General features: G+C 46.2%; 1 protein-coding gene and 1 long non-coding RNA gene across 6 annotated transcripts in view; one reads left to right on the forward strand and one right to left on the reverse strand.

Moving 5' to 3' along the window:
• The window catches only part of LOC311528082, a 53,325-nt gene extending 40,913 nt beyond the window's left edge, over positions 1–12,412 (reverse strand). The window contains exons 1-2 of the long non-coding RNA XR_014713508.1: positions 12,252–12,412; positions 9,678–9,787 (exon numbers count right to left, since the gene is read on the reverse strand). This is a non-coding gene — a long non-coding RNA (uncharacterized lncRNA). The remainder of the gene's footprint in view (positions 1–9,677; positions 9,788–12,251) is intronic.
• MGAT5 (alpha-1,6-mannosylglycoprotein 6-beta-N-acetylglucosaminyltransferase) overlaps positions 1–22,441 on the forward strand; it is a 327,724-nt gene that overhangs the window by 82,802 nt on the left and 222,481 nt on the right. For 4 of the 5 annotated variants that reach the window (XM_084643160.1, XM_084643161.1, XM_084643159.1 and 1 more), the window contains exon 1: positions 12,611–12,750. The exons of the other annotated variant lie outside the window; for it this stretch is intronic. The gene's annotated coding sequence lies outside the window, so the exon portion shown is untranslated. Of the gene's footprint in view, positions 1–12,610; positions 12,751–22,441 lie in introns of those variants that run through there. 5 annotated transcript variants of the gene reach the window in all.

Genomic DNA, 22,441 nt, shown 5'->3' on the forward strand with positions numbered 1-22,441 from the left:
ACTCTCAAAGGCTCATGCTGGCTACGTCAGGCTTGATGTTTGGTGCCAAATCATACAGTCAGCAGGAGTTTTGATGTTTTAAGGAATGTAAGATTTGGTGCTGGTTTGCTACGTTCCCTATTCAGTTGTTTGTTTGTTTTGTTTTTTAAATGTTGGTGCTGGATTCTTTTCCCCCAGAGTATTTCCTTCTGTAAGCAAGAAGGAATACATGAAGAGAAGAAACAAAGTGTGAAATCATTTGAGTTGCTTTCTTTAGGGTATACAACATGTGTGCTTTAATTCAATGAAGCATTAAGCTGGCCCATGGATCTAAATGAGGATCTGATCATGCAAGGTGACAGGCACCACCAGTGACCTTATGGTCAATGGGAATTGAAGTGGACCCTTCAAAAACACTTTTATATACAAATATACAGACAAATATTGTAATCCTTACTCAGTCCTTATGAAGGGAAAAATACCCCAGGTCTGCAGGACTTGACCCACAATGACCAGGTAACATGCAGGGACCCTCAGGAAGAGAGTTTGATGTAAGTTGTGTCCCCATTTTTGTTGTTGGTTATACAAGGGACATTTTAACCAGACATCTCTGGTTTTATTCTTGAGTTTTCTGACACAGCAAAAGAAATCCAGATATGTCAATATCAAAATAAAATAGACAGCTATATGGCGGGTCAGTGCCTGGGTTATGTGGGTGCACTAAAAGGTGAGTGAGTCAATTGTGGGCATCCATGCAACAACAGAGGAATCAGGAACTCAAGAGAGAGCTAGGAGGGAGCCCTGCGACCACACCCACCAACACATCATAACTTCTAAATCTATTGCCTGGGGTGTGGTCTTTTCACTTATTCTTTTTTAAGGAACAGCAGAGTGAACCCTCCCATGTATTCCTCCCTGAACACTTCTACTCACCCTGCCCCACCTGGTAGGCCTGGCCAGATTAACCTTTTGTGGGCCCAGCACCAAACATATTTGTGGGCCCCCCCCGGGGGGGCTATGAGGCATGGTGCAGATGGGGGGGTTAGTCCCCAGAGCCAGGGGCCGGCTGGAGGCAATGGGGCACGGTGTGGAGGCACCGCTCTGCCCAGCCCAGCTCAAGGCACTGTTTACAAACCGGCAGCTGCCAGATGCACCCTGGCCCATCCGGCCCTGTGCTCCCAGCATGCCCCTTCCCCTGAGGGGTAGACCCGTGCCATGGGCAGCACCACACCACCCAGTGCACCACCAACCCCTATACCCAGAGCCCTCCCCACCCACGCATCCCTCCTACAGGCCCCCCACCACAACTGCACAGTGCCTCCCTACTGAGACCCCCACAGACCCCTATGTCCAGCACCCCTCAGACTCACTATGTCCAGCGCATCCCCTCCTAGAGACCCCCCACACACAGACCCTCCACCACAACTGCACAGCATCCTGCACACCATCACACCCGCCAAGTGCCCCCCATCCACATAACCCTCCCCTGCCCAGCTCCCCCACCCACAGACACCCACTGCCCAGGACCCCAACCCACATGGACCTCCCCAATCCCCCACAGCCCAGTGGCCCCCACAGACTTCTCCCATAGACCCACTTCTCCACGCCTTGCCCCAAGGCCGCACTCAATGGCCCCACTGGAAGGTGACTGTGTCTGCCAGGCTGAGCTGGCAGCGTGGCCGGGGCTGGCACCAAGGCAGAGATCTCTCCGGCCCCTTGGGAGTGGCATGATCAACCAGGTAGGAGCAGGATCAGGGCCTTCCTGAGCTGGGCTCCCTCAGGGCCCACTTGCCTGGTGAGGCCATCTGAACTCCCCCCTGCCCTGCTTCCCCCCTTCCACTGGCTTAGATTGGCCTGACCTCTGCACCAGTCCCAGGTGGCTTGGCCCCTGGGAGGTGGGCGGGGCCCCACAGGTGCCAGGCAGCAGAGACTTCTTGGAGTTGGAGCTGCATTTGGGAGCAGGGCAGATCCTTGGGACGTGACCTCCGAGAGCTCACCTGCCCTGGCCACGCCCACCAGCACCGCGGCCAGCAGCCCTGCCCAGCCCATATGGCAGAGTCTAGCTGCTGGGCAGCGAGCCCCCTAAAGGTGAGCGGGACTGCTATCTTGGAGCCGCTCACACACCAAAGCCTGGGTGCTGGACTGCCCCAAAAGAGGGGCCAGACCTACCTGTGTGGATGGGTTAGACAGGTCTGTAATGGGCCCCTTCCCAGTGTGGGTCCGGCAGTAAACTTGGTACTGCTGGTAGGACAGTTCTAAAAATGACTGCACCACTGACACGACCAGCTTCAGCTTTAGCAGGCAAGAGCAAGTTTAGACCTGCTGAAAGCAGGTTGTTGACATTTTATCTTACTGTGTGATTTGACATACCTATGTAACTCAATACTCACTACTTTGAGGACAATGACTAGTGTTAAATCATATGCACAATATTCTCTTTTCTGGCACCATCCAACAATGGTGTGATCTAACGCCCTGTTCTACCAACACTAACAAAAAAAAAATCACAATGCTCTAAGTTCTGACTCTTCTGTCCAGAAGTTTGCCTTTTCTGCTTGCCATTGATTCTGGTCCCCAATGACGCTTTAAAGGACCAATTCAGTAAGCCACAAATCTACATCATATTTAACAAAGAAGCACTTGGTCTACTTAAATTTCTGCCTTTTGCTGCATAGCCTGCTAAACTGCTGAATTACTTAGTCAGCCTAGAGAAAGGCTCTTTAATGTTATGACAAACCATGACTAAGTTAATAGTAATCTATTGCTATATACAGAAGGCTGGATTCTGCAGTCTGCCTGGTCCATTAAGCAATTTTCTACTTGTACATTCTAAGTGTGATGCTTTGGGGTTCACTCAGACCAGTGAGGGGTTGTGTCACCACCTGCGATGTAACTGTGGGTGCTTCTGTGTTGTGTAGCATTGGCTGAGGGTATGTCTACACTGCAATTATACACCCACAGCTGGCTCATGCCAGCTGACTAGGGCTTGGGGGGCTCAGGATAAAGGGCTGCTTAATTGTTGTGTAGATGTTCAGACTCAGGCTTTGATACCCTCCCACCTTGCATATTTTTTCACCCAAAATGCCAAGGACTCAAAGCTTCCAAGTCTTCCATTGCTAGATGGATTGGGCTATGCATTGTGACTGCATCCAAGGCATCACTGATTCCAGTCCCAGAGGGACTCACCCTACACTGCACATGATCCCTAGAAGTGTTATGGGCACAAAAAAGCAAGTGCATCCGCATTATAAATGTGCAAGGCAGCCACCTGGTCAACAGCTACTACGTTTATCAAGCACTATGAGAACATGAGGACATAAGAATGGCCATACTGTATAGGACCAAAGGTCCAACTAGCCCAGTATCCTGTCTTCCACCAGTGGCCAATGCCAGAGGGAATGAACAGAACAGGTAATCATCAAGTGATCCATCCCCTGTCGCCCATTCTCAATTTCTGGCAAACAGAGGCTAGGGACACCATCCCTGCCCATCCTGGCTAATAGCCATTGATGGACCTATTCTCCATGAACTTATCTAGTTCTTTTTTTACCCTGTTATAGTCTTGGTCTTCACAGGTGGCCTCCCTGTCAGGCTTTCTTTGGCAGCAAGGTGCTGCAGGCAGTCGCCCAAAAATAATTTTGCCTTTTGAGCAAATCCTATAAACAGGGAGGGACAACATCTTTTTTCTCTCTTCTTTCTGATCTTTTCTATAACCCTCCCTACATCTGTTTACTGCTTGTTACTTCCCAGAAAGACAGAATGTGGGAGACACTGGGAGGCAGAACAGAAAATTTCTTACCTATAATTTCCTTTCTGCTAGCAAAGTGTTCCACAACTCCCTGAATGGCCCAAGGGTCCGATGATGAGTGGGAACTTTACCATGTGATTTTGTGGGGGCCTAGGAGGAGGTCCACCATACATAGTTGGTCTGGAGTATGTTACTAATATTGTTTTACAAGTTTTGCAGCTGTTATCTGACAACAAGAGGGAGCAGAGGAGGTGTGGCCACAGTGTGTGGTGCTAAAACTTTGATCCACCTCCATGAGCTGCAAAGAGGAGGGGAGCAGCCTGGATTTCCAGAACTGAGGGAGACAATGCTAGCAGAAAGAAAAGCCAGACATACTGAAGGCTGAACTCAACTTCCGCTTTAATTTAGTGACATTGCCACATTGGAGCTGGATTTAGAGATGACACCAAGAGTGTGCTATGTCAGTCATTGCTGATCCATCATATGACAATGGCAAAGAGCAAGATAAAATAAAGTTATAGCTTTTTAAAAAAATTCTTACCCTCACCTTTGTTTTCTACAATCCATAGGCTACAATATGTGAATTTCATGCACAAATAATATATGCTCAGTCTCCTACTAGCCTTTTCTTGTGTGAAATAATGTCCATTAAACTGAGCAGGCTGCCATGAGCACATAACATGACCTGCACTGGCTGCCAGTTCCCTTCTGAATTCAATTCAAGGTAGTTATTTATCACATATAAAGCGTTATCTTAGATCTAGTTATCTTAGAGCTCATCCTTGTCCTGTGAGCTCTATCACAGAATCTGCCATCGAGATGAATGTTTTTTCTATCTGTCCACAGTGCTACATTTCTTCCAGAAGGCGGCGGGGAGGGGGTGGGAGGATTCTCTGCAAAAGGTCTTCAGATATGCAATTAACTCCCTCTTGTGATCCAGCATAGTCAGAGTTTGGCAGCCCTTAGGATACAATGCAAGATTAATATAATGATTTTTGCTTTTGCCTTTAAGTTCTATGTCTAGAAGCGTACTTATTGTCAGTGGGCAAGAGTGAGGTTGGATGGTAGTAGAGACAGGTCATCTGTCTGCCCATTTGATGGCAATTGTTTTAGTTTTTTGAAGATTTGTAAGTGGTAGGCATTTCTAAGTAAATAAAACATCACCCAGGGCTCCAGTTAGAGCTATGTCTATCTACCGGGGAGTGCAGGATAGAGATTTCCTCAGACTATCAAATATGATAAACCATTTTCCTTTACTAAGAGGAAGCTCATGCAATGCCGATGGTGGCTTTTTGTTGTTGCTGTTGTTTTATTTTGTTTTGTCTGAGCACCCACTGCAATACAGCCTGTCTTGTCAGCAGCTATAAATGCCTTTGCTCCTGGTTTCAGAGTAGCAGCCGTGTTAGTCTGTATTCGCAAAAAGAAAAGGAGTACTTGTGGCACCTTAGAGACGAACAAATTTATTTGAGCATAAGCTTTCATAAGTTCTTTTTGCTCCTGGTGTCTCCCTTTGCACCTCTGTTTGGGTTTGGCAGGTAACTACCAATGCATAAGGCCAAGTGTTTTGTTGAGTGCACAATAGCTGCTTTATTTGGTAACAAAGTTACTGCCTTACCAGTGTGTAGCTTATTGTTTTAGGTTGCCTTGACTATTGACCTGTATTTAGTTGTGACACTCTGTGTACCTTTCCCAGGCCTGAAAAAAGCTCTGTGTAAACTCAAAAGCTTATTGCTTTCACCAGCAGAAGCTGGTCCAATAAAAATTATTACTTCCCCTATCTTCTCTCTCTCATATCTGAGATGTAATTCAGGGTAAACTAGAAAGATGATTGTAAGGCATAAACTCCACAGTTGCCTGTATGCTGGTATCATTTCCACCCAACTCTCAACAGTGCAAACATATGCCAGATATTGTCCAAACTTACTCCCATCCTGGTATTTTCCTTTATTATTAAATTAAATAACAACAAACTTAATCCTTATCGTGATCTTAACTTTCCTAGGGATTCTCAATCTTGTCTACTTCTGTCTTGGAGCTAATGGGACTCATCTGGTCTGCTTGCAGATTGAGTCAAATGAACAGCTCTGCACTTCTATGCAGGGTCCTAGGGCCAGATACCTTGTCACTGTGTACCACCTTATAACCAACAGACATAGATTTATTATCTCCCATACTCCCATTCAAGCATTGCAGACATGGAGTTAGATTATAATCAGAGATGGACCCAAACCAAAATCTCAGAATAAAATACCTCTTCTTTTGGAGATGTTAAGATCTTCTGATCCAAAACTTGCAACTTCTGCTCATCTTCAGCCATAACAGGATCCCACTCCTGCTCCCAGTGAAGCTCTTGTTTTGCCATTGATTACAGTAGAAAGCATCAGTTCCCTTCTGAGAAGTTCTGGGATCAGTCCTTTTTAGCTTAAAAAGTAGTCTCTGGTGCTATAAATCAAATGCCTCCATTTTAAAACTTTAATTACCAAAATAGTAACCAGAAAAGGAGGACTTGTGGCACCCTAGAGACTAATCAATTTATTTGAGCATAAGCTTTCGTGAGCTACAGCTCACTTCATCTGATGCAACTCACGAAAGAGTATGCTCAAATAAATTGGTTAGTCGCTAAGGTGCCACAAGTCCTCCTTTTCTTTTTGCGAATACAGACTAACACGGCTGCTACTCTGAAACCTGTCAAAATAGTAACAGCAGTTCCTTTTTAAGGAGGCTTGAAGTAAAACAAATCAGTCTTTAAACCCAGAACCTAATGCCTACTATAAGTCATACATCACTTGGCTATTCTGAAGAAGAGAACATGTCAATTGCAATTATTCAAAATATGACATGTTTTCTTAACCTTTTGTTGCTGGCAATGCATTTAGCATGAGTGAAAGTTGCTCCTACCTGTCTTATATTTCCTAGAGTCTACACTGTAAATTGTGACATTCATCAAATAGATTTAAAAAAAAAAAAAAGCAGCAGCTTAATAATAATTATAGATGGGCACAACTTTCACGTTCAGATTTTGAACCCCGTCAAAGTTCAGGGGATTAATAGGCGCTTGGATTTTGGTTTGGCCAATTATAGCAATAGGGACTGGCTGGCCCTAAAATTTGGATCTGCACCCAAATTCAGATTCCAGCATCCACTCCAGCATTCAGGGTTTTGTGCATCTCAAAGAACATTAGGAGTACAGAGATTTACTGAATAGACCGTAGTATTCAAGACTTTCTTTTTTATTTCCCAAACTTGCCTTAGAAGAGAGCATGTTGTTGATTAGAACATCAGGCTAGAGATCGTTGATGTACTGGTAATATTGTCACAGAGATTTAATTAGACATCCCGGGCTAAATTCTGCTGTCTGTTACACTGGTACAACACCACTGACATCATTGAGCTTGCACAGTAGTAAATAAAAGTGGAATTTGATTTCCCTGAGTCAGGATTTTCCAGCACATCTACGAGATGTGCTGCGATTACTGCTGTGATTTTCATTGAGGTTAAATGAGTATTTGATACCATTTCACAAGCTTAACATCATTTATTGTTCTTTTTTGTATAGCATCATAGATGTTCATGGAATTCTACAGCAAAAGAGAAAGATAAGGCCTTCCCCTTAGAGCTTACAATCTAAAGTTAGACCAACAACATGAGAAATGGACAACAGACATAGGGAGCACAAAACTACAGAAAATGAGGGAGTTACTGCATAAGGGGACTGTGTCCCTCAGATGCTGAGGTAAAATCCTAGAGTATTCATAGTGTTAGAAGTCAGTGTGCAGGAGCTTTGTCAATTCTGTACAGCAGGACCAGTGCAAGGGAGAAGCTCACACTCTTTGTTTTTAAATAAGCAGATGATAAGTTCCAGAATGGTTGAACCAATGAGAACATTAAGAGCTGTGGAGTTAAACCCTGAGCTGCATGGGAGGCCGTGAAAGAACTGAAAGGATAGGACCCAGGAGCAACCTTCACCATTTTGCCAACCAGGGTGGAAAATGTATACCCGCTCCTAAACTCAGACTTGCACATTCACAGGGCCTCATCTCCAACTCTCACAGTAATAAATGGGAGTCTTTCCATTGTCTTCAATGCAAGCTGAGTCATGACTTCAAGTGAGGCCTAATTCCTCTTGGGCCAAAGAGATTTTTTTTAAAAAGAAACCCAAATAAAACAACACAAGCTGTAAAGAACTCATGCAGCCTGTGTAGGTCATGTGATTAAATGAATATAGCTTACTCCCTATTAGTCACTGCTCACCAGAGACTGCCCATGCCAGCTATATATGAACCCAGCAAGTAATGGTCATTGTCTGCTCATTGCTATGGGTGCCTGACTCCTTATCTGCTAGGTTCTGTGTTGTGATCCTGGACTAAAACCTGCCGTTGCTTCAGCTGAACCTGAATCTGTTGTGAATGTTATCTTGTTTCATGATAAAAATGCATTTTTAGTTTGTATTCAAATTTAAAAATACAGTGTGCCTTGTGCACACCTGTGTAAAGTGGGTGTAAAACATTACCATTCTGATTAGTTAATGATTACAAAAGATGAAATGGAGAATCAAGCCACTTAGATCTGAAAAGCTGATGAAGGCCCATTCTATTTAACAACACCATAGAGAGTCCATATCTGCTCCAGCATCTACTCTTAGCCCACAGATGTGCAAGTACTTCTGTCCTTTATGCTAAATGAGCCAGAACTTCATCATCATAAGCCCATGCAGGTTAATGAGGATGTGACACTGTTATCCTGGCTGCTTGTCTCCACCATGAACCTGAGGCTGACCTTGGCAAGGAAATGCCATCCCTTGATGATTTGACACACAGGACTTTTTATGATCCATCAATGACAAGACTGTATCAGCAACTTCAGGGGAGCAGAAAAATAATTAAACAGAAAAACAGCACCAGTTTATGGAAACTTTTAATGTGTGACTATGCCACTACATAAGATTCTTGTTGCTTGCATTTACTGGGCCAGATCCTCAGCTGGTGTAAATTGAGGTAATTCCATTGAAGTCATATGTTTCCATTCCCTCAGTCTTAGATTTACGTGTAGGTTTTTACATTGTTTTTAAATTATTACAATGTAAAGAAATGACAATTGTATCTGAAATTATTTGATTCAGAAATTTATTTAAGTTTCAGAAATTTCCCAGCAATAGAACAGGAAAGAATGTGCCAAAGAAACTCAAGGGAACAAGAGAACAAAGGTTAAAAATGCTTGGAAATTACTGCATGTAGCACCATGAAAAATCTATATTTGAATGTTTATTATACATGCCAATAAAAAATAAACAAATAAAAGGGGAAGCTTGCCCTGCAACATTCCCCATCCTTAACCCTCCCCATCCTTTAACTCTCCCTTTGACTCTAACTTTCTACCTTCATCTTCTCTCTTCCCTTCTCACTCTCTCCAGTTTTCCCCTATTTTGGTAATGGCTGAGCAACCCACCCAACTCTCATCTGCCTAGTTAATTCTCTGTTATTACTTTATTCTTTTATTTAGCTTTGTAAAACATTTTGAGATATACACACTCTACAGTATGAAGTTGTATTGTAATGTATTTTCTACAGATAGATGATAAAGCTGGTTCATAAATTGTATTGTATAAACAAGGGGCCACTGGATCTTCCCTTGCCCTCTGTAACAGGTTTACTGGGAGTTTTGTTTTAAGCAGCTATGGGCAGTTTGATGAAATGGTATTTTAATATCTGACAGGTTTCAGAGTGGCAGCCGTGCTAGTCTGTATTCACAAAAAGAAAAGGAGTACTTGTGGCACCTTAGAGACTAACAAATATATTTGAGCGTAAGCTTTCGTGAGCTACAGCTCACTTTATCGGATTCATCTCTGCCATGAAAGTGACTAATCTGGGGTCAGCCAGTTGATGTGAGTTTCCTAATTTACAAGCATAACAAACAGAAGAAAATCAAAGAGTTTCAGACATCATTATTTTACCTATTTTGTTTCTTTGTCATGAGAGCCTCAGTGCAAATCATCGTGGAACTTTTCAGAAGCCTACTCATCTTTTGCACAGGAAGAAGTCCAGGGCTTTGATCACTGGATGCCTAGGAAAATTTCAAATCCCAAACCTCTCATTAAATCTCAGTGAGATTTTCCAACTGGCAACACATGATCGCAGAATAATACTCAATAAAATGTAAAACTCCATGTCGGACAGCATCATTGTTGATGATGGCTCTGATGCTTGTGGTTATAAACAAGTGCCCTTCAGCATGCATTGTGTGAACAACAATTTTCTATCTCTTGGAAAAAATATTGGATAGTATTAAATACTAGCAAAGACTTTTTGTATTGTAATCAAAAAGACACCCATTTGCATGTGATTTAATTTTGTTTAATTTCTGTGGTTAGTCTCTGATAGTTCACAGTACATGAAGACCTCTACACAAGAGTATGAATTTTAGTGTGCAGAACGTATAAACTGTACAAATTCTTCTTGTAGTCTTATGTTAGCTTGTACAGTTATTAACCAGAATTAGAAACTTTACATTAGACTCCTTATTAAAGGGCATATGATTCCTATGAAACATTTGAGTGATATTGGCCACCAGATGTCACTCATTTTCTATTTGCTTTCCCTTAAGATATGTGCATGCAGATACACTCCTCTAATGGCTGCATTAAATAGAGTCTGTCAAGCCACTCACAATTTATTCATTTCCTCCCTTATAAAAATATACTACAGCATTTTGCACTAATGGACCCAAACACTGCAGCTTAGACTAGGCACTTTAGTAATTTAAAAACAGTATTTTATAAACAACTTAATAAATGAAAAATCAGACAAATATACTGTGCTGTAAATATTTCTTCATTATGTAATGTTTAGAAAAAGTTAGCTGATGTAATTAATCCACATCCTGCAAACAAAAGACACGATTACTATCACAGGCAAAATCTTGTCCCAACCACTATCACACACATTTTGGGAGACATCTCCATCTCCAAACACAAATGAATTTAAAGTGATACCTTTAGCAGATAGTGGTAGTAAGTCTATATCTGCCAACTATCACTCCCCCAGTGTGACAGTCAAAAATTTGCCCCACTATCATGCATCCTAGCTGAAATATAACTCATAACTCATGGCTGTAGCAAGGGAACAAGGTTCTCATGTAGGTCCTTCTAACAAACACGAGGGGAAACTGCTTCCATCCTGTCTTTGTCACTTTCTGGTTTCCTTAATCTCTTGGTAGCTCTCATGCAGCATGGAAAGTGGCTCATGCAGCAAAGAAGAGAGACAGAGAATGGGGAAGCAGAAGAGGCCAGAACTTGCAGCCTCATGCTCATACTACCAGGCTCTGAGCAGCAGCTGCAGTGGCCCTTGTCATCCCTGGAAGGGGTCATGTGCATATGTCAATAGGGAAGATAAGACATGATGCGGGTGTAGAATATTGGGTGTGAGAACAGGATGATGGTGAAAGACCAGATGGGTGAGAAAGGAATGCAGAGGAGGAAAAGGATTGAGAGAGGAGACTGGAACATAAGAAGAGTAGAGGACCACTGGAAAGTGCAGGCAGAAAGGATCAAGGGTTGACCAAAAAGGAAGAAAATGGTGGAGAAAATAAAGAAGAGGGGAGAGACTGGCAACGAGAGGAGAAAAGGAAGACAGAAAAAGAGGGCAAGAAGGGGCTTGTGGCTATTCCAAGATATTGGGAGAGCTAACACCAACTCAGCGTATGAACTTGAGCAAGTCATGTCACATCTCTGCACCTCATCTGTAAAAGGGAGAGTGTAATCTTTACATCTCAGGAAAGTGAAAGTGCCTTAAAATTCTAAGATGGAAGGTGGCTTGAGTGAATTTGGGAGTTGCCAATACACAAATCCATTGCAAGAGATGCTTCAGCTAATGAAAGGCTGGGGAGCCTCTGAAGGATGGGAAACATGGTAGCAGCAGAGTGCCCTGAGCCAACTCTCCCCCCAGCTTCAGTGGATTACACCAGTTGAGGATTTGGCCTCCTAGTATCCCAGTGGGCCAAACCTATTCATGTATGCATCCCCAGAGCCAGCATGTGTTAAGGGGAGCATTTGAGACAAGGTAAGGTGAGAAGCTTGCAGACAGTCTCTGCTTTTGTGCAGTCTGTGGTGGAGATGTGAATTTGCAGATGGCTTCTAGTTACACCCTTATTGGACACAGTCCTTTATTGATCTGGCAATTGGTGGACCATGTCTAGTTGGACTAGATTATTGTACATGATACAATCAGGCAGCCTGATACTTTGCAGATGTTTGTTTCTTAGGCTTGATGGCTGTGCACTCTCCCCGACAGTACTTATACTCGCAGTTTGCGAGCAATCTTTGGCCGTGTTGGTAACTTGATGTTCTCTGTTGGTCCCATAAACGATCATAGAATCTCAGGAGATCATCTAGTCCAACCCCCTGCCCAAAGCAGGACCAATCCCCAATTTTCCCCCCCAAATCCCTAAATGGCCCCCTCAAGGATTGAACTCACAACCCTGGGTTTAGCAGGCCAATGCTCAAACCAGTGAGCTATCCCTCCTCACTCACCTTGTCTCTCCAGAGCTGATAAAATCTGAGGGGCTCGCATGAAAACTAGCTCCCTTGCTCCTGCGGTCTGCCTGTGCACGGTCCCGGCGCGCGGGGTGTGTGGTTTGCAGATGCTCCCTTGTCGTCTGTGCTCCCGCACGGGCAGCAAGCAGCTTGCAGACGCTCCCTTGCTGTGCGCGCTCCCGGCCGGACGTGCACTTTGCAGACACTCCCTTGCGGTGCACGCTCCCTGGCGGACGTGCACTTTGAAGACGCTCCTTTTGCTGTGCGCGCTCCCGGCCGGACGTGCACTTTGCAGATACTCCCTTGCGGTGCACGCTCCCGGCCGGGGGCGTGCACTTTGCAGACGCTCCCTGCTCGCCAGCCTCTCTGACCCCGCCGCCTCGCTCGCCGCTCCCAGGTGCCGGCCCCAGCTGTGGCGCCGCAGCTGCTCCCCGCCGCAGCGCACTGGTGGCCCCGGCGGACGATGGGCGATGGGCTCGGCCCGGCGCGGAAGGAGGTGAGCGGCGCGCGGGGGTCCCTGCCCATCCCCGGCCGGGCGGGAGCGGCGAGCTCGGGCTCCCTGCGGACAGCGGGGGGGAGGGGGAGCGGCACGACACACAGCGCCCCTGTGCCGGGGGGACACACGGCACTGGCACAGCCCCTCACACACACAGCATCCCTGTGCCGGGGACGGACACACACACACAGAGCGCCCCTGTGCCGGGGACGGACCCACACACACACACACACACAGCGCCCCTGTGCCGGGGACGGACACACACACACACACACACACAGCGCCCCTGTGCCGGGGACAGACACACACACACACACACAGCGCCCCTGTGCCGGGGACGGACACACACACACACACACACACACACAGCGCCCCTGTGCCGGGGACGGACACACACACACACCGCGCCCCTGTGCCGGGGACGGACACACACACACACACACACCGCGCCCCTGTGCCGGGGACGGACACACACACACACACACACAGCGCCCCTGTGCCGGGGACGGACACACACACACACACACAGCGCCCCTGTGCCGGGGACGGACACACACACAGCGCCCCTGTGCCGGGGACGGACACACACACACACACACACACACAGCGCCCCTGTGCCGGGGACGGACACACACACACACACACACACACAGCGCCCCTGTGCCCGGTACGGACACACACACACACAGAGCGCCCCTGTGCCGGGGACGGACACACACACACACACAGCGCCCCTGTGCCGGGGACGGACACACACACACACACAGCGCCCCTGTGCCGGGGACGGACACACACACACACACACACAGCGCCCCTGTGCCGGGGACGGACACACACACACACACACACAGCGCCCCTGTGCCGGGGACGGACACACACACACACACACACACACACACAGCGCCCCTGTGCCGGGGACGGACACACACACACACACACACACACCGCGCCCCTGTGCCGGGGACGGACACACACACACACACACACACACACAGCGCCCCTGTGCCGGGGACGGACACACACACACACACACACACACACCGCGCCCCTGTGCCGGGGACGGACACACACACACACACACACCGCGCCCCTGTGCCGGGGACGGACACACACACACACACACACCGCGCCCCTGTGCCGGGGACGGACACACACACACACACACACAGCGCCCCTGTGCCGAGGACGGACACACACACACACACACAGCGCCCCTGTGCCGAGGACGGACACACACACACACACAGCGCCCCTGTGCCGGGGACGGACGGACACACACACACACACAGCGCCCCTGTGCCGGGAACGGACGGACACACACACACACACAGCGCCCCTGTGCCGGGGACGGACACACACACACACAGCGCCCCTGTGCCGGGCGGCGGGAGACTCGGACACACATACACACACCCTGTGCCGGGCGGGGTGGGACTCGGACGGACACACACAGAGCGCCCCTGTGCTGGGCGGCGGGGAACACACACACACACCCTGTGCCGGGCGGGGTGGGACTCGGACGGACACACACAGAGCGCCCCTGTGCTGGGCGGCGGGGAACACACACACACACCCTGTGCCGGGCGGGGTGGGACTCGGGGACACACACACACACACACACACAGAGCGCCCCTGTGCCGGGCGGCGGGGGACTCGGACACACACGCACCCTGTGCCGGGCGGCGGGAGACTCGGACAGACACACACAGCGCCCCTGTGTGGGGAGGAATGGGACTCAGACACACATACACACACAGCGCCCCTGTGCTGGGGGGGAGGGAGGGAGGGACTCGGGGACACACACAGAGTGCCCTTGTCCCGGGGGGCAGGGGGTGGTGGTGGTGAAAGTACACCACACACACACACAGCGCCTATGCGGACACACACACAGCTTCTGTGATGGGGGTGGGCTACACAAACACATACACACACACACCCTGTGTCCGGAGATGGGGGGGACGGGGACGGACGGGACACAGGCACAGAGCCCCCGGGGCGGGCACAGAGCGCCTGTTGGGGATGGGCACAGAAACAGAGCACCTGGGGGGGGATATGGGACACAGCGCCTGGGAGGGGGCAGGGCCACACAGACACACACACGGAGCCCCTGTGCCCTGGGGGGGACGGACAGGGGCACACACTGAGCCCCTGCGCCAGAGGGATGGCACACACAGAGTCCCTGTGCTTGCGGGGGGATGAACACTGGGACACGGGCACGCACGGAGCCCCCGTGCCCTGGGGGGACGGACACGGGCACACACGGAGCCCCTGTGTCGTCCGTGGTGGGGGTAGGAGAACACGGACATATGCGCACATGGAGCCCCTTTGCTGGGGAGTGGGGAAATGGGCACGGACACACGGAGCCCCTGTGTCTGGGGGAAGGACATGCGCACAGGGTGCCCCTGTACCAGGGGGATGGGGTGGCAGTGGGCAGACTCACACCACCCATGCGCCCAGCAGGGGGAGGGCAGGGGGGTTCAGGATACATGCATAGCCCCTGTGTGGGATAGGGAGACACACAAGCCCCTTTGCCTGGAGCGGGGGTGGATGATGCACACAGCTCCTGTGCTTAGGCGGAGTCGGGGACACACACAGCCATTGCGCCTGTGCTGGGGCACACATACACCCACAGTTCTGCACCGGTGGTGTGAATGTGCGCACTACCCCAAGTGGCAGGTGTGGGCGGCACAGCTGGTGCACAGCCTCCTGTCCCCGTGTGCCTCACTCGCTCACTCACTCACTCTCAGCTCCTGCCTCTCTGCATGGAGGGGCAGACACCCCTTGCCTCTTTGTGGGTGGGGTGGAGCCCCAGCCTCTCTCCTCTACCCTTGCCTTTGTGCGGCGGGACAGCTGCTGTCTTTTCTAACCACTGTGTCTGTGCTGGGAACATACAGCTGTTCCAGCCCCTTTCTCTGCCAGGAACAGCATACCTCTTTGAGCTAGTGGCCACATGCTGCCATCCCAGTTATCCAGGGGACTCTTCAGAGTTGCTTCTAACCATGTCCTCTGCTCCTGAAGATCTATACCAGCTGGCTACTAAGCTGTGGTCTTCTTGCCTTTCTAAGCAGTATTTTTAAGGTGTTTCTGTGGCTGTAAATGCTGTAAAGTCTTTCTTGTGCAGGCTATCTTAATCACACTAACCATATATAACACCCTGTAATTCTCCAGCCCCCCTGGGTGACCAGTGACCTAACTGCAGTGTGTTATTGAGGGCAGGTGTAGAGTTGAGCAAAGTATTGTTCATGCCAAGTCTGTTGGGGACAGAGTGTTTAATGGAGCAGTGTGAAAATCTTGGAATAAACACCCCAAATCTGGTAGAGTTCACTGGGGTTTTGTTACAAACCTAAAGAATCATTTTGAACAGTCATATGCATGGATGGTGCTTTAAGAAAAATGTGAAAAGACAGGTCCTTTCCACAAGGAGCTTAACAGTAATTCAGACGTAAGGCAGTCAAGGATGACAAATAAACAGTATGGGGAGGACAAATGTTTCAATAGCAAAAGATGAGATATGCTTATGTTACAGAGACCAGGTTTGATACAAGATTTACTGTGCTGTGTAAGTCTTTTAGATTAACTGGCAGGTCAGCTGTGGTTTGGGGTGAGTTTTGGTTTATGTCTTGCACTTCTTTCATTTTCCTCCAAACTGGAGGAGTATGTAAATTTCAGGATGTGAAACTGTTAAAAGCAAAGGAGTACTTGTGGCACCTTAGAGACTAACCAATTTATTTGAGCATGAGCTTTCGTGAGCTACAGCTCACTTCATCGGATGCATACTGTGCTGTAGCTCACGAAAGCTCATGCTCAAATAATTGGTTAGTCTCTAAGGTGCCACAAGTACTCCTTTTCTTTTTGCGAATACAGACTAACATGGCTGTTACTCTGAAAACTGTTAAAAGGTTCATTCAAACTGCTGTGATCCATGCTAGCCAAGTTTTGTTTTCCCTTGGTTTGTTTAGTGTTTTTTGCTATGGATGCAATTAATTTTTTTCCAGATTGAACATTACAGTACCCTTTGTTTTCCTGGTTCTGTATTGTGCACGTAAATCTCCCACTAAAACCTATGGAAATGCTAAATATGCAGGGAATGCAACATTAGGCCTAATGTGAGCATTTGTACCTTTCAGGTATAGATCAAATAAGGTTATTTTTCTGCACACTTTAGAGTTTTTCTGACTAATTTTTTGGCAGGTACTTTATGTACAAACGTAATATTCAGTCTGATGTGGAAATAAATTTGAGGGGAAATTCTAGTTATTTTCATTTTAGAAAATGAGGCATTGTTCAAAAGGTTCCCCCCCCCTTGTTTTTTTCAATAAAAATTCCATTGGTGTTAATATGTAGGTTCTAGTCAGGCACTATCTTGCAAGTACTGAATACAGTCCCTTTAGTGCCCAGATTTTCCCCTTGCAGGCTGATGGGAGCAATTATGGTCAATGAACTTCAAAGTAGAAACCTTCTCAGTAGCCTTGACAACTCCATCGTTAGTTTATCATGTCAGAAATCCCTTAAGATAGGGATTTATTCCCGAGGCTGAAGTCGTTCAAGTGTATATTACATCCAAAAAACTATGCTGAAAGAATTTTACGGTTGCAAAGTCAGCTACTCAGAAGTTAGGAAATCTGAGAGTTAAGGTTGCCTGTGCAACCTTAATTCGGCTTGCTTGTGCACGTACATTATGATACAATCTTCATTACATAATCACATGCCATTTTTCCCCCCACGTGACCCCAGCCTCATTCTCTGAGCGAGTAGTTATTTGTGTTCAGAGCGCAGTTCCAATTCACTTCAGTGGAACTTGCTGAGTGCTCAGCACTCCTGCAAATCTGGCCCCAGGTGTCTCGCACTGGACACCTAGAAAACTAGGACTACATAGTTAGTGGCCAACTGTGAACACTGTGGTTTAAATGAGTTGCCCAGCATCACACAGGAGCTCCAGTTTTACAGGTGGCATTCAACTTTCTTAATCAGGAGACTATCCTGTTTTTTGATGCAATCCCCTGCCTCATTCACTACACATCATCCAGCTTCTGACACAAATGATGTAGGGGTCCTGTTGACAACAGCCTCTTTGACTACATGACTCTGATTCATCCCCAAGCAGTTCCATCCTGTCCACTGAATGAAATGGGGGTGACCTGTGTTTAAGCAATAGTGTTTGATCGTATCTTAAAGACTGTGAAGGGACTGAATTAAGGTTACACAGCCAGCCTTAATTCTGGCATTTCCCAGTTTTTAGTGCATTTCTGTGCAGTTGTAACACTCTTTTAATGCAATTTTTCTATCTAATATTTAATATAATATGTGTATGCATATAGATTTAGTATACTACAAACTGCTGTAGTAAAGCTATTGCCTCTGTTTATTGATAAAATACCCTTTCTCCTGTCTAGTAACAAACAAACATTGAGGCAGTACTTATGTTGCTGCACACAGAATTAAAATGCAAAAAACACCTAAATTGTGCAAAAGCCACTGTAATGTGATTTTTCAGAAAAGAGGGGTGGTCATAATGAGAGAAAAACAATAAAACCTCTGGAAAAAGGAGCTTTTTGGGGTTATTTTTTGGAAGAGGGCTGAGCGGGGGGTTCCTAAGGATATGTCACACAATACTGACCACTTCAGGGAAAGCTGTCACCTGCATACTTAAGGTGTTGTGGGTGGTTGCAGCTGGGTGGTTCATGTTCCTGAATACAGAAAAAAGGAGGTGCAGACCGGGTAAGTGATTACCAAGTGCTTCACCTCTGCAGAACTTGCATGGACATGTGTCTTGAAGATGAATTTTGTTGGCTTTGTTACTCCCATCCCCCTTTCTCATGTAATGTACTCCATTTTTTTCATCCTTTTATATGTGGATTTGGGACTCTGGGAAGGGGCTAGCTTGAAAGCCTGGGGCTGAATTTGCCTATCCACAGAAGAGGTATAGTACAGGCAGTGGCAGCTCATATTTCCTGACCCAAAATTAACCTGAAACCTGACTTAGGGATTTCTTTCTGTTGGTGGGAGGATATTTCATTTTCTGTATACATTCAAATCTGTGGTCTCTGCTAAGTCTGGCAAGAGCGGTAGTTGATGGTTTTTTTGTATGTGGATACCTGTTTGCTAGAAAATCAACTGAGACTAACTCATTTCACAGCAAGCATTGTCGTTTTTATCACTTTCAAAGTAGTGTCTCTGTTTCAAAAAGTCACTAAACATTACGGTAAAAATAGGGGAGGACTAGATGGTTCCTGGTATTTGTAATTGTAAATTGAACCATTTATCTGTCCGTCATTGATATGAATCCAGTCTCGGTTGGTAATGAAATGTTACTATCTGTTGTGGCTTTTGTGGCTTGTGAATTTGGTGGGTCTCTGGTTCCTAGTGAACTACTGTATTTATCACAAAAACACAGATGGACCCATTATTGGCAGTCTCAGCAGAAAGGCCAAAGATTGAATGAATGGGCTGTGGGAACTGTCTCAAATCTTATCTGGATTTTCCACGGTATGTGGGAAACTTGCACTGCCACATCCTGTGCTATACCTTTCTGAAATAAATGAAGCAGTTAGTTTTCAGGGCTGCCCACATCACTTCCTTCTTCAGCAGTAAATTTGTGTGTGCGTGCGAACACCCTCCCCACACCCCTTTCTGTATGATAGAATAGGATTAAATAAGTAAAGCTCACTCCTTCGTCTCTGCAAGATAAATCCTTTTTGCTGCCTGAGGGGGAGCCAGCTCTCTCAGGCTTGACTGAAAGAATATTGAAAGTAAAGACAGTGATTGAATGCTTAATGTGAGTTAAATCAGAATCATTGGACTTCCAGAAATTGATTGTCTGAAACTGAATAAGGAACTAGCAACATTGAGGACAGATTATCTAAAATCCTTAATCTGTTTTGTAAAGTAGAATCTTCAGAGGCATATTTTAGGAGACTAAGGAAATCATAATAGCCAAAGTAGATATTTATGTGACCTGCATGTGTGAATGGGTATATAATGAAGACAATTGTTGCTTTTGGGGATCATTTTTTTTTCTCTTGATACCCTAATGTTTCTCTTTGGTGAAATTGAGCAAATACACAATTTCAGGAGCCTCTTCTGATTTTCTTAAAATCTTGAAAGCATTTCTCTTTAAATGATTCAGATTTCCTTATGTACAGCAGCAGAATTTTCGGTTGATTTATCTCCTGACGCCATTCTAATACCAAGGGAGTAGTATGTAACTTTTCTCCACATGTTGGCCCAAAATTGCAATACAACAATATAATCATTTGGCACATATATTGTCTTTCATTTAATAATTTTACTATCAACAGTAGTGTGCAAAGTTCTTTACAGACTGGTATGAATCCGAGGTCCATGCCCTCAACAGCTTGCATTATAGGGTTATATCTGCATTTGAAGCTGGGGATGTGATTCCCAACTTGCATAGATACACTTGTGCTAGCACCAATGAACTAAGTGCTCTAAAATAGTAGTGTAGTAGGGGTAACAAGTGCAGTGGTGAGTGCAGTGCAGGCTAGCCATATCAAGTACATTCATACCCACAAAATAAATAATGCAGCTCCAAAAAAGTATGTGGTAAAAATGGAGAGATCTAGATTCTAGCAGAATCCTTATTCATGCACGTGTGTCCAAAATAGTCACAGAATTCACCATGGCTTACTCTGCTTCCAGAGCAGGTTGCAATGGTGCTCCAAAGGAGGCCCTGAAAAGGATGTCACGTTATTCTCCCTAGAGAGTGACGTTGCTGAACCAGTGCTAATCTGATAGCTGTGAAGCTGATGGGGAAACTCCTTTTCTGTAATCAATTTAAGTGGTGTCATACTTCCATTTCCAAAATGCCACTGAGAGATGATCATGGAATTTTTTCTCTGCTTCTGGGCAGAGTGGCTTTGGAGTCCAGTGTTTAGTCTGTCTACTCATGTGGCAATATAGTATCTGTGTGTTTCCCAAGTGTTGAAAAATAGAAATAACAATTTCTTTCCTTTCAACAGTCTATGAGAAGTGGTTCAATTACTGAAGTATTTGCTTGTGTATGAGAAAAACTAATCATAGACTCATACACTTCAAGGTCAGAAGGGACCATCATGATCATCTAGTCTGACTTCCTGTACATTGCAGGCCACAGAACCTCACCCACCCCACTCCTGAAATAGATCCCTAACCGCTGGCTGAGTTACTGAAGTCCTCAAATCATGGCTTAAAGACTTCAAGTTTTAGAGAATTCACCATTTACACTAGTTTAAACCTGCAGGTGACACATGCTGCAGAAGAAGGTGAAAAATTTCCAGGGCCTCAGCCAGTCTGACCCAGAGGAAAATTCCTTCCTGACCCCAAATATGGTGATCAGTTAGACCCTGAGGATGTGGGCAAGACCGACTAGGCAGATACTACAGAGGATTCTTTCCCAGGTAACTCAGAGCCCTCCACATCTAGTGTCCCATCTCCAGCAGTTGGGGATTTTTACTACTGGCAGTCGCCAATGGGCCACATGCCATTGCAGGCGGTCCCATCTACAATCCCCTCCATGAACTTATCAAGCTCAGTCTTGAAGCCGGTTAGGTTTTTTGCCCCCACTGCTCCCTTTGGAAGGCTGTTCCAGAACTTCACTCCTCTGATGGTTAGAAACCTTTGTCTAATTTCAAGCCTAAACTTGTTGATGGCCAGTTCATAGCCATTTGTTCTTGTCTCAACATTGGTGCTTAAGTTAAATAACTCCTCTCCCTCCTAGGTATATATACCTCGAATGTATTTATAGAGAGCAGTCATATCTCCCCATAGCCTTCTTTTGGTTAGGATAAACAATCCAAGCTCTTTGAGTCTCCTCTCAAAAGGCAGGTTTTCCATTCCTCGGATCATCCTAGTAGCCCTTGTCTGCACCTGTTTCAGTTTGAATTAGTCTTAAACATGGGAGACCAGAATTGCATACAGTATTCCAGATGAGGTCTCACCCGTGCCTTGTATAATTGTGCTTACACTTCCCTGTCTCTACTGGAACTGCCTCCTAGGACTGCATTAGCCTTTTTCATGGCCACATCACACTGATGGCTCATAGTTCATCCTGTAATCACCCAAAACATCCAGGTGTTTCTCCTCCTCTCTCACTTCCTACTGATACACCCCCTTTTTATGGTAAAACTTCTAAAATGCATGCCCTTGCACTTTCCACTATTAAATTTCATCCCATTTCTATTGCTGCATTTTACAAGGGCATCCAGATCTTATTGTATGATCGGTCCTCTTCCGTATTGGCTATACCTCCCAACTTTGTGTCATCCACAAATTTTATTAGTGCATACTCACTTTTTGTGCCAAGGTCAGTCATAAAAATGTTACTTAAGATTGATCCCAACACCTCCCTCCAGTCTGACAGTTCACTTTCCAGTATGACCTGTTGTAGTCACCTCTTTAACCAGTTCCTTATCCACCTTTCAATTCTCATATTAATCCCCATATTCTCCAATTTAACTAATAATTTCCCATGTGGACCTGTATCAAGTACCTTACTGAAATCCAGGTAGATTAGATTTACTGAATTTCCTTTGTTTAAAATTCAGTTATCTGCTCAAAGAAGGAGATCAGGTTGGTCTGGCACGATCTACCTTTTGTAAAACCATGTTGTATTTTATCCTGATAACCTTTCAACCGTATGTCCTTAACTACTTCTCTTTCAAAATTTATTCCAAGACCTTGCATAGAATTGAGG

Source organism: Lepidochelys olivacea, assembly GCF_965140295.1.
Source record: "Lepidochelys olivacea isolate rLepOli2 genome assembly, chromosome: 11".
In the NCBI taxonomy this organism is placed as follows: Eukaryota; Metazoa; Chordata; order Testudines; family Cheloniidae; genus Lepidochelys; species Lepidochelys olivacea.